Source organism: Balaenoptera physalus (assembly GCF_965194825.1).
Source record: "Balaenoptera physalus genome assembly, chromosome: 5".
Classification (NCBI taxonomy): Eukaryota; Metazoa; Chordata; class Mammalia; order Artiodactyla; family Balaenopteridae; genus Balaenoptera; species Balaenoptera physalus.
In genome coordinates this window covers 140,991,292-141,005,493 of record NC_138884.1, presented here as the reverse complement: position 1 = coordinate 141,005,493, position 14,202 = coordinate 140,991,292, and positions in this window count along the sequence as shown.

Here is a 14,202-nt window from a genome sequence, read left to right as displayed (position 1 = left end):
GTCACAGAGACACAGAGAGAAAGCCGTGTGTTGGTGAAAGCAAAGATTGCAGGTAAGAAGTCACAAGCCAAGGCATGCCAAGGACTGATGGGGACACCAGAAGCTAAGAGAAAGGCACGGAACAGATTCTCCCCTAGAGCCTTTGAGAGAACATGGCCATGTTCATATCTTGACTTTGGACTTCTAAACTGTGCCATCATTAATTTATTTTATTTAAACCACCCAGTTTGTGGTACTTTGTTACAACAGCCCTAGGAAAGGAATGCAGGTACATACTATTCACATCGCTTATAATTGCCGATGACCAGGCTGAGGTAGTGTTAGGCTTCTGAACCATAAGTTACTGTTTTTTCCCCTTTTCCGTGCTATACATTTTGGAAGACAATCTCTATGTACAACCCCTTCTAAAGGAATGGCGAGTTATGTTTTACCTCCTTGAAGGCAGAGTATACACATAAATTATTTGGAATTCTTCTGCATGAGAGATTTGTCAGATCTCCCCCCATTTAATTTATTTATTCATTTAATTATTTAGTTATATCACCATGGATTCATGAACATTTATTCTATATCTTTTGGTTATAATCCAATAATACATTATTCTGTGACTCAAATTGTTCCATGTCTGGCTATTAGGAGCTGTTTTAGTTGGCCATATATATTTTAGTTGGCTCATTTTAACTTAACTAATTACGTCTGCAAAAACCCCATTTCCAGATAAGATCACATTTTGAGGTACTGAACGTTAGGACTTCAATTTATCTTTTTTGATGGGAACACAATTCAGCCCATAAGTGTCCTTGACATGATGCGATGAAAATGTAAGAAAGTGACATTTAATTCTGTGGTCTTCCTAAAAAAACATAATCCCATTCTTTTTTTTTTAATTTCATAATCCCATTCTAATCATAAAAAAAGATCAAACAAATCCCAATTAAGGGAAAATCTACAATATATATATGTATATGTACATATATGTATATATATATATATACACACACCGTATATGTAATAATTTTATTAAAGTTTTAAGCATTGTCATAATAATAATCACTTAAAAATTGCTTTAATTTTTTTTGCCATTTCATCATCCTCCATAAGTAGCTATGACATCTAAACTTTAGTTCCAAGCTTGTTATCGTAGGTGACAGTTTCTAGCTCAGAAGGTTCTCTATTATCTTTTGTCTGGACCTTGAACATTGTTTTGGAACTAACTTCCTGTTCATATTTTTCATACCCACTGATATCAGATGTATATCCCTAAAATACAACAATGATCATACCAGGCCCTTGTGGAAAAAATATTCACTGCTCTTCCATCACCAGCGAAATCAGATTCTACTCCCCCCGCAAGGTTTATAGGATCTAGCTGCATACACAATTTCTAGTATTACCTCCTTATCTACCCTTTCCCAATTCTCAAACTTCAGCAAGTAGAATTTTCACAGGTCTACATATGTACATAGTGTTTTCCAGTTATGTATCATTATTTATACTGTTCCCACTATCCAGAATACTCTATCGCCCCCAGCCAAATGTCTAAATCTTACTCCTCCTTCCCAGACAAGAATCAATGTTGTTTGCTTGATAAAACTTCTCCTAATCTTTCCAGTTAGAAGAAATCTCCTGTCTCTGAACCCCCCTGACATTTGAGTGTTTCCCCTTTTACACCCCACTCTTGATCTTATTCATGAATCTAACGTTACTGAAAGCAGGATACATATCTTAGCACTTATAAAAATTCTCCACAGCACCTAGCACGACATCATCCATATTCAGTTTTATATTTAACATGGATTCATGCGGCGGAAGTCAAGAAGAATGGAGTTATTTTTAATCTTCTTTCAAATTGATAAAATTTACAAATTTTTTTCAGTAAAATCCAATAATTTATTCGGTATCTCCTTCATATCCAGCTTTCCATCTTCAATAAACCATTTAATGGAGCTTTTCTAACTCAGGCTAATTTATAAAATCAAATATTATTTTATCCCTATCTCCTTCTTTCCATTATTCTCATATTTTTTCTGTATTTCTAGCAGTTGTTTTCTCTAAGTATATAATTACATTGTTTATTTGTATGTGAATGTTGCATTTGTTACCCTTAAAGTCACTCCTTTTCAAAGTTAAGGAAAGAGAGAATGTTTCCTAGAAGCTAAAGTTAAAGAAGTCTTTAAATCTAGGGAATCCTTGTAAATGAAAGTGACAGTTTTTTTATATAAGCCCATCCTTTAAATTAGCCAGTGAAATTTTTAAGCATTGGGAAGCATTTTAACTCCCTGCTAAGAAATGATATAAAGACTGATAAATAATTTAGAGCATTAATGGGGTGAAGAAGCAAGTTGAAAGCTAGAAGCAAACTAGAAAAACTAGATATTAAAATGCCTTCTCAAATATAAACAAGGCAACAGCAGGGATTAATATTATTAGTAGTAGAATTCATATGGCTATGGTTGATTCTTTCCAAGATTGGTCAACAATTTCCAATATTTGCTTGTCCAAATACATAAGTATTTTTCTAGGAGCATATTTATTTGTAATGAGTCTTTGAGGACAATAGTCACTAGTTATCTTCAAGGACATATTTGACAGGACACACCGATTAATCACATATGCAAAATTTGCATTGAGCATCTAATGTATGGCTGGTGCAGTTCTATAGGCTTTGGATACAATGAAAAGTCACTGCTATTCCCTCCTTCTGTGAACGTCCTAATGGAATGGAAAGAAAATAAACAAAACACATAGATTTTTAAGTAATCTTAAATAGTAGTAATTCTTATAAAGCTAAATAAAATAATACAATATGTGAGGGTATGGTTGAGGGTGTGGAAGGAATTATGTTTATATGTGCTTGTAATTAGAGAGGTCAGGGAAGGCATTTTTGATATACATCATTTTAGCAGAAAGCTTGAGTGAAGTGGAAGGGTGGGCTCTATGAATTCCTAACATTGGTGCGATCCTTCTCTACTGGGATTTTCAGACTGAAAATAGTGTAGTTTTTTAAAGAAAGTGAAAAGAATTTGAGCAAAATAAGGGTTTGGTATACATTAATTGTATTCTTTATGTATCTTCTAAAGTTTATAGCTTAATCCAGATTTTTCTGTATCTAGCTGGATCCAGTAGGCACATTGCATTGCTTAAGAGATATAGACTTTTGTAAGTTTTTGATATAAGAAACTCCTTTGGAGATTCAGTGTCATGGTCAATTTTATGTGTCAACTTGAAGTGGGGCCCAAGATACCCAGATATCTGGTTAAACATTATTCCAGTGTGTCTGCGAGGGTGTTTCTGGAAGAGATTATCACTTGAATTGATGAACTGAGGAACGCAGATGGCTCTCCTCAATGTGGGTGGGCATTATCCAGTCCATCCAGGGCCTAAGTAGAACAAAAATGTGGAGGAAGGTTGAACTGATTCCCTGCCTGAATCTTTGAGCTAGAACATCAATCTCATTCTACCTTCAAGCTGGGACTTTATACCATTGGCTATCCAGGTTCTCAGACCTTTAGACCCAGACCAGAATTGGCTCTCCAGCTCTCAGACCTTTAAACTAGACCTCGCATTCCTGGGTCTCCTCTTGGTATACTGCAGATGATGGCATTTCTGTCTTTTTTTTTTACTGTGTAAGCTAATACTTTATAATAAAACTTTACATATATATAGTCTCCTGTTGGTTCTGTTTCTCTGGAGAACCTTAATATATTCAGCTTCTGTTGATGTAATTGAAAAGAAAACCCACTTTAGCCCCAAAGAAACCTCAGGTAGTGGCTTTTTAAATAAAACACATGACCATAATTTTTTTCTTTTTAAGATGGCATTCATTTTTCTAGATATAGCATCATTTTATTTTATTTATTTTTTTAAAGACATAGGCATGTATAGTTTATTTTTGAGATGATCCTATGAAGCATACATGTGAGAGTGAGGAAAGTGGGAGAGGAAAAGGACTAAGGCCAATGAAATCTGTATTAGTGTTTGGGTACCTTAGCTATCTACTGCTGCGTGACAAATTAACCCCAATACTAAGTTACTTAAAACAACGATAAATATTTATGATAGCATCATTTAAAAAACAGCTTAATAAGAGAAATGTTAACATTATATAGAATACATACACACAGAAAATTTATAACTGGGAAAAATCTTGTATTTATTCATACTACTTGGTTTGAATATCGAAGTACATATTTGCATTTAAGCTTTTTTTCTACAACTGGGTTCTAAAAACTCTCCCTAATTCCTTTGAGCATTGGTAGTTAAGCACACCAACATGATGATACTGTATTTTATAACACATGCTTGTGATTTTAGACTCATAAGCAACCAATTATTCACTGTTCTATTTGCCTTAATTGCTATTTGTTTAAACACATAGTATATTTTCCTATTTTCACTGTCCATTTGTTTTTCATTATATGATAAGTATCTTTTGTGTAAATCCATTAGGATATTTTTACCTTGGATGTAAGTACCAGAGTGGTAGTGGTTAAGAATTAAAGATAGTAACCCCTTCTGGAGGGGAAAAAATCTCTGAACATTCCAAGATAGTAATTTCCTTCCTTATTATATTGTATTATCTGGTATATGACTTTAAACTATAATTAGATTAAGATTTTCATTTTAAGATTATCAAAATGTGTTCCTTTAAAAGGCATTTTTATGGTTTTGTTATCAAGAATTAGGGCTAAACATTTAAGTTAAACTGCAATGCAAATAAGTCAAGTGCAGTGAAAATCAGTGGAAGAGACATTATCACACTGCTAATTTCTCTCTGGGACAAGGAGAACACCATCATAACTTATTCCTGTTACGTATACAAACTACTCCTTAGATCTGGAGTACACATACAGTGGCAACTCTTCATTACTGTGCTGGATGTAACTAATACTTTATTAGTAAGAAATCCTGGGTAACCTGCCTGGATCTCTGTGTAAATTGTACAGCAACCCAGGATTCCGGTGCCACTCGAAAGGGTCAAATCAGATTTCACACATAGGGTGAACCCTGGAGTCAGATTGGTTGACTTTTGCTATTGCTTCTTAACGCCACATTCCATTCTGCTGAAAATTAGTCAAACACTGGTAATCTGGTTTCTCAGATTTAAAGATTTCCTGCTGATTCCATCCTAGTCAGTGCTCATTGTTCTTCAGGGAAGAATACAACCATTCTCTCAGTGCTGGGGTGTGAACTAGGTCTTTAATACAGCAGCCACTCGATTCTGCTTTTAGACTCACATATATTCATCATTCCTGGCTGCTAGCAATCAGGATTAGTTCTAGCAACTTCTACCTGAGAGACCCATAAACACTTTCCCACAACCTTCTCCAGGAGTCAAGCTGTTTGTCCATTTTATTTGTTTCATTTTTTTTATTGAAGTATAGTTGATTTATAATGTTGTATTAGTTTCAAGTATATAGCAGAGTGATTCAGTTATATATATATATATATATATATATACACACATATATATTCTTTTTCAGATTATTTTCCCTTATAGGTTATTAAAAATATTGAGTATAGTTCCCTCTGCTATATAGTAGCTCCTAGTTTGTTATCTGTGTTATATATAGTAGTGTTTACATAATAATCCCAAACTCCTGTTTTATCCCCCGCCCCTTTCCTCTTTGGTAACAATAAGTTTGTTTTCTATGTCTGTGGGTCTATTTCTGTTTGTATATAAGATGTCCATTTTATTTATTTATTTAATTATTTTAAAATTTATTTATTTAATTTATTTTTTTGGCTGCGTTGGGTCTTCGTTGCTATGCACGGGCTTTCTCTAGTTGCGGCAAGCGGGGGCTACTCTTCGTTGCGGTGCGCGGGCTTCTCATTGCGGTGGCTTCTCTTGTTGCAGAGCACGGACTCTAGGCGTGTGGGCTTCAGTAGTTGTGGCACGCAGGCTCAGTAGTTGTGGCGCACGGGCTTAGTTGCTCCGCGGCATGTGGAATCTTCCCGGACCAGGGATCGAACCCATGTCCCCTGCATTGGCAGGGACTAAAGAGACTAAAACCCCTACCAGGTGGAAGAAGTTAACTACATGATGACCAGACTGTAGCCATGACATAAGCTGCCACAATTCCGAGAGCTGGCCTCAAAGAAATGGGAACAAACCCACCCTGGAAGTGAAGATTAACTGTACTTAAAACCATCAAGATGACACTGGTCAGACCACCACACAACCAATTTCAAGATGGCTGTCAGAGCTGACTGTGCTGTTTCTGCGTGCAGCTCCCTCCCTTCACCGGTAAAAGCTCTTGCCCACTGACTGTCAGTGGAGGGGGAAGTCAGCCTTTGGACAGGAGTCCGCCCTCCTCCCGCCCCATAGGCTGCCCACCTCTGAAATAAAGCAAACTTTTCCTTCCAACAACCTTGCCTCTTTAGTGGCTTTAGAGCGGTGATCAGCCAGACCCTCACTTTCAGAAACAATTCCAAGATGACTGTCAATTCACGTACGCATTCTTATTAACTACTCTCAATAAGGGATGGGTGTAATCTCTGCCAGAATAGCCCCTCTGGTAGTTTCCTCGTGGTGCTTCTCTGCCAGGTGCCTGGCAAATTTATTTTGGCACCAGTTATAAGGTATCCTGATTTCAGAAAAGTAAAATGTGACAAATGTGCTACTTAGACTTTGGCAACATAGTATGTAGAGTCACAACTTTCATATTATGTCCTCGAGCTGAATTCAGAACTGAGGAATTATGCCATGAAAGAAATTGAACAGGGAAAAAGAAGAGCTAAATTGTAACCTTGATTAGCATGTTCGACTCTTCTCACTCCTTAAGGGAAAGTGGCACTGCGATCTCCCCCTCTCTTCAAGCCAGGAAACTATGTATCAGCAGACTTCCTCTGCTTTCTCATTTTTCTTGTCTCCCACATCTAATCCATCACCAGATGGTGTCAGGTCTGTCTCCTAAATGTAATTCACTTTGGTCCATTTCTTTTCCATTTCCACTGATATACTTTGGTCCATGCCACCAGCATCTCCAGCCGGAATTGCTCTAATGGCCTCCAACTAGTGTCTCTGCCCCAAGTTGTGTTTGCAAATCAAATCCATTTTCCACACTGTGGCCAAAATGTTCTTTTAAAAGTACAAATCTGATCATGTCACATCTCTGATAAACTATATTATTGGTTCCCCAATGTTCCCAGAATCAAACTCTACATGGCTTACTCAGCTTTTCATGATACGAGCTGAGCCCTATTTACCTTCCCAGCTTCAACTCTTAGCAGTCTTCTTCCCAAATCAAATAAGACAGTAAACTGAACTTGTCTCCAGGTAATTTCACACCCTGTTGTTCTCTCCAAATGGAATGTTCTTCGGCCTTCTCTCTCTATCAAGCCCCAACTGCTCCTTTTAACCCTCAACTTAGATACAACTGTTTCAGAAAAGTCTTCCCTAACTCTCTGGGACTTGTCCCAATACATGTTCTTAATATGACATTTATCATTCCATACTGGGATTCCCGGCTTTACTAGCCTATTTTTTATTTGTAAGCACTCTGGTGTCTCACGTAGAAAGCAGTGGAAAGACTCATATTGTATGGTCCCTAATTTATATTGAATACTATCCATTTCAATGTCATTAGATGGGGCATATAATCACTCATTTTCCAGTCTTCAATTCTCCCTTTCTTCTATTCCTGCTCTAACCTTTTAAGAAATCATGCTTTTCTTCTGGAGCTATTTAATTATGTGGCTCCTATACTAGCGTGTTAAGTCTTTGGTGCCTTCCCTTGTTTAGAGTTGTATCTCCTGAAATTTGCATGAGCCTCCATTGAGGCTCAAAAAATATTTATTGAGTAAATGAATTCTATCATCAGTGTGAGTTATAGATAACTTATTCTTACTATCTATCACTTCCTACCAAATACATAAGCCTATCTGAAAATGGAAGACTTGTATTTGCTGTTTAAATTTTCATTGTGGATATAAAGTGAATTCTCTAACCACTAATTATAAGTTAAATCATTATCCACAAGAGATAGTTTACAATAGACAGTCCTTATGTTATTATGGGTGAAACAAATAAAGGAGATTTCAACATGTATAAACATGTTTGTGAAGATTTTGAAAATAAAGAGTAATATGACAGACCTTCCCCCCTCCCGAAATTTGCTTACCAAGGTCTATATCCTTTATACTAAAAAATAAAACAGAAATATTTCTTAAAATTTGAACTATATTTTATGGCTGACCATGTTGTTGGCTATAAAAGTGAACTACAATAAAATTGGATCAAAATAGCCTAAATTAAAAATAATGTTTACTTTTCAAAAGTATTCTTTTATTAAAGGTTGGAATTTCAATGGTTTCCATGAATTAACTAGAGTAGTATGAAAATATCTCTTTATAATGTTTACTGAAAGGGTACCCTTTGATCACCGAGTTAATTAGGGGCTATGAATTTGGTTAATTCCTTACTCTGTATTCTCTGTAGACCTAACTAAAATAATAATAACTAACATCATTTGAAAGCTTGCTGTGGGAAGTGACACACAAACTTAGCACGAATTTATTAGCTCACAGTCTTCAAGACAATTCTATAAGACAGTAACATGATCTTTGCTCTATATTTGAGGAAGTTGATGCTCTGTGTAGTACAATCATTGTTTAAAAGCTAAACTGCTTCTACAAGCCAGAATATGAAATAGGATATTCTGCCCTTAACTGCTATGTGCTCTGCCTTTTTGGACTAAACTGGCCTTATTTATATACCATGGAGTGACCCTCCAAAGGCAAGTTTACCTACAAATGTGGTACATGTATTAAAATATTTATGAAATTCACAAATTAAAAAAAAAACCTACCCATAAAGGAAACAAGAGAGAAGGGAGAGACAGAGAAAGAGAGAGAAAGCATCATAGAGAAAATCCAAACACAGAAAGATAGGAAAAAGGGAAGAAAGGAGAAGGAAATGAAGAATGGGTGAGAGAAAATAGAAAATAAAATGTTGAGAATGTATAAAATGAGGGAGTGTAGCTAATGATGAAAAAAAGAAAGTAAAACTTGGATTTCTGGCCATTCCTTTGCAATCTGATCAGTACTGTGTAGCAAAGGCCACTTCTTCAAAAAATATTGTAGGTACCTAATAGTTTCTAGATACTTTCCAAATGATTGAGATATCAGAGTGAACTAATAGAGGAATGGAATTTCCTTTCCATTCTAGCGGGAGGAGAAAGCTATTACACATAACAGATGTGTACTATCTTAGATGTGGAAAGCATTCTGACCAGGTGACATTTGTGTAGAGGTCAGAACACTTGTAGGAGTAAACAGTGATGACAAAGGAGAAAAGCATTCTGGGAATCCTGTCAGGAGTAGCTCTGATGATGCAATCTCCCTGAGATTTGCCCATTAGATTCTCACTAAACTTGTCCTGGTCTATGGTGTTCTGACCTTCTTTCTGCTATCTCTCTTCTTAGAAGTTCAAAGGAAGGAGAAGAAATCGAGCAACTCCTGGCCTGCTTGTTAAATGAGGAGTCACTTTTATTATATTCTTCTGTGTAAGTTTTTTTTAAAAGACTTCATTAGTTATAGAAGAAAGTTTTTCCTGTTTTAATTTTCTCTCAAAGTAGAAAACATTTTCAACTTATATTGGCTCTATCACACTGATAATAGACTTTACTGTATTTTATTTTTCCAGTCAATTCAGCTTTTCAAGTCATCACTTTCATGTTGTCATTGCCTAACTAAAACCTACCACATAATCTTTGCTGTCTCATTAAATTCCAACTTTTCAATCCAGATTAACACAATGAACAGGATGTAAAAGGAAAAATTTTAGGAGGGCTATGTTGTGGGTTGAATTGTATCCCCCCAAAATTCACATGTTGAACTCTTAATATCCAGCACCGTGGAATGTTATCTAATTTGGAAATAGAGTCGTTGCAGGCAGAGTTGGTTAACATGGGATCCTTAGGGTAGGCCCTAACCTGATATGACTGGTGTCTTTATAAAAAAGGGGAATTTGAACGTAGAGATATGCACACGGGGAGAATACCATATGAAAATGAAGATAGAAATTGCGGTGATGCTTCTATTAGCTAAGGGACACCAAAAATTGCCAGGAAACCAGCAGAAGCTAGCTGAGAGGCATAGACTTGATCCTCTCTGATAGCCCTCAGAAGGAACCAACCCTGCTGACACCTTGATCTTGGATTTCTAGCCTCCAGAACTGTGAGATAACAAATTCATGTTGTTTAAGTCACCCAAGTTGTGATACTTTGTTGCAGCAAACTAAAACAGGTGATATGCCACCACAAAATACACCACATACAATATGCCATTTTGGCATAAAGTTTGTTCTGAAGGTAATTAAGAAACAGCAAACACAGGAGGAACTCTCTGCACTTCTTTCTGCCTAAATTTCTCTTTGTAAAGGTGTTTCCCTCTCTTTTCCCAGGAAGAGAATGACGCAGTCAATGGAGATGACTCTTTATAGCTGGAGATGGCACCAACTTGAGTCTGCACAAACCTCACTAAAATAACACTTACCTTCATTAATTTCCCCCATATATTTACCTTCCCACAATCTACTGCCCCTAGACACCCAAATCCCTTTTGCTTTGTCTAGTCACTTCTTCACAATTTACTACCACTTGTTAAAATGGCGTATAAGGCTCCAGACCTAAATGGTTTTCGAGGTTGTCACTTCTTTTCTGTGAACACCCTGTGTGCATGCAAAATAAACCTTTTCTCCTGTTAATCTGTCTTTTGTCAGTTTAATCCACACTCCTCAGTTACTATATCTAAGAGAGTAGAGGAAAAGGTTTTTTTATCCTCTACACAGACTTGACAAATTTAAATATAACCTGAGTTACTTCAATGTGGCTATTTTGTTCCTTTCAACATGTTGTTGAATAAAAACAAATTCATATTATTTTTTTCTTCCATGAGGTAATATTTGTCATAGTCTTTCTTAGTTTGAGACTTTTGTTTTGTTTCATGATATTCTGCATAGTGAAAGCACAGATTAGTCATATCAGAAGAAAATTAGTCAAAGTGAAGTTTGACAAACCAGTGGCTATAAGCTAATATGTCCAGTACAACTGAAATCATCATTGTCATTGCAAGTCTTGTATTTACAAGAATATCATTTGGACTGTACTTTGCAAATGATAGAAATGAAGCCAATGCAAGTGGATTATTTGCACAGAGTCTTAGGACTTCTAGCAGCAGACACTCAGTTGGTGTTCTGGTCTGTGTGACTTTAGATTCCAGCTCCTAAACCCGATTTTAATCATTCGCGATCAGAAGAAGAGAAGATTGCAGTCAGTATCAGAAAGTCAAGGTGTTGTCTTTTAAAATATTGGTGAATTGAGGTCTGCTAACATGTGGGAAATAAGAAAGTAATAGAAAACTAAAATATAATAAAAACTGATGTTTTCAAAACTTCCTATGAACAAGACGTTGTGCAAAACTTGCATGTATCAAGTTTTTCTTTACTGTCAAAAGTAGGCACCTCTTTAGCTTGTCCCACTCTTCTGTTTGTTTATCTTTGAGTCAAAACTACCATCTCTTAGTTACCATAGTGCTATAAGTTTTGATGACTAGTAGAACAATTTCCTCAATCTCGTTATTCTTCTTCAAGAAAATCTTGGCTATTTTTGTTCCTTTTGAGTGTCCATACATTTTACCATCACTTTCATTTTGTCATTGCCTAACTAAATCTTACTACATAATCTTTGCCATTTTATTAAATTCCAACTTTTCAATCCAGATTAGCACAATGAACTGGATGTAATAAAAGGAAACATTTTAGGACGGCAGTGTTTTTACAGTGTTTTACAGTGGCTATAATGCTAGTCTATAAAAACATACAGGCACAAATGCAGATCTTGTTTCTGCCATTTCCTACCAGTTGTACTTCAGATATAACATTTGCTTCAGTTTTTCCATACGTAAAAATCAGATAATAATATGATGTCACAAGTTCACAGCGATATGAATAACAGAATCTATCATTTATTGATCTTACTATGTATGCAAACCTCCAGTAAATTATTTACATACACTAGTCCTCATGAAGTATATTATGACCTAGGTTGTCACTTTAGAAAAAAAATGAAAACACTAGACTTAAATATAACTGGTTTGATCCTGGTTCTTCTCTTTCTCGTTGGAGTACTTAGTTGGCAGAAAGAAATTACAAGCAAGAGAAGGTGTCCCAGCCCACTGAAGGTGGTGAACAAATGCAGAGAACATAAATGGGGCACATTAGTTTTAACTCACTAGAGAGAGAAAAAGTAACTGAAATTAGAGATGCTAATGAGTAACTTTAAAGGTATAGAAATTCCTAAGGAATTGGGTTTTAATACCAACTATTATCATTATCACAAATTTTAAATTTCCAGAATCTTTGTGGTATTTTATTTGATTTGTAATATTTTTTCAAACTCATTTGCCATTCGATATACCAAATTGATGCCTAATGCATTTTTTGCAAGGATAGAAATAAGAGGAAGTAAACTGCATCTAATCTTCACAAAGTTTAAATAGTTCACAGTAATATATATATAGTGTGCCTCTTAATTTCACCTAATATAAGATTATGGATGACGAATATTGTAATTGAACATCTTGGGGAAAAGAGGGAAATTGTCATAAAAAGTAGGCTTTACAATTTTACATATATATATTTAATAATACTATTTAGTTTAATAAATATGTATATATATTTTTTAACCTGGAAATCAGATGTTTTGCTTTTAGCAGATTTCTGTTTCTTCACATTACCAAGAACCAACAAGCTACAAGTGTTAATGAAAATGGCTCCCATCATCCAGAAGCAAACAAAATTCTAAATGAGTTATTTCAGATTGAAATACTGCGAATGCACAGCAAAGAGTATAGTGAACATTTAGGGCAATATGCATGCAGCACAGATAAGGTCAGAACTGAACCTGCAAACAGCCAGGTTATTGAACTGTACTGCAATATTTTCAATGTTTTCATTTGCTTTTCTTTCCTCCAGGAAAAATGATATAGAGGCTCCTATAAGCCAAAATCAAGGATGTGATACCTAGGAAATTATTTTATTTTGAAGTCCTATGAAAATAAAGAAGTGTGTTTCAAAGCTGAATATTCATAACACGTATATTATTAGAGAACAAATAAACAGTGAATGTAAAAAAATCAAGTTTTAAGCTGCCTCAGAGGAAGTACTTGGCAATGTTTAACTTTACCTGGTTCTTGTGATCCTGTAAAACAGCAATAGTTAAAGAAATCGTCTCACTCTGTTGTGTTCCAGGAAGCTAATTATTGCAAAGAAATCCTCCCCCATATGAATTAGATAAGACTCAGGGCTGCTCCCTATGACAAGGCACAGACATCGGCTCTCCAAATTCATTATTTTCTCCTCACAAAGGATGAACTCAGCCTTTTGCCCTGGCTTATCAGTGGAAAAAGAATGCTTGTGAACCAAACTTTGCTTAAGCTTCTCTGCTTCCCCCAGGCCCCTGAACTTTGACCCACTCTCAGCCTGAGCCCTGTGTGACCCCTCCTTAACAGCCCCTCCAAGAATTGGCTGGCGTCGGGGTACAGATCCTCTGATCTACTGCCCTATCACTGCCGCCTCCACCCACTCATTCCTTCATCCCACTTCTCCACATGCTGCTCTTTCTTGTTTTGTTTGCTGTTGTTGTTATCTTGTTCACTCTTCTCTATATAAGAAAAGCTGCTTTCTGCCTAACTTTTGAGGCATACGCAGAGTTCATGGTCGCTGTGTTCTCCCTACTGCAATCGTCTTCCTCCCCTACCCTAATACTCCCTTTCCTTCTCTTGCAACAGTCCTTTTACATAAAAGTCTTTCCTTAGCTAAATCCTGAATGTTTTCTATTTGACATAGTTTAGAATAAATATGACCTATAAAAATCTTGTTACTCCTGATTTTGAAATAAGTCAACAGATAAAGACATGGATAGATAGATACATAGAGAGGTAGATAGATAGATGATAGATAGATAGATAGGTAGGTAGATAGAGAGACAGGAAGAAAGAATTACAGAACTTGGTCATCTCTAACATTTATTGTCCAAAACCAAAAAGCCAGCATGAATCACTATTAAGTACTCTCCATCACTTTTTGCTTTATCTATATCTTCCCTTACACACTTTACCCAGAATTAACACCTTTGACTCTAAGTGTAAAACATTCATAAAAATAGAAGAATGAACTATTTACTATGTTTATTTCATTTT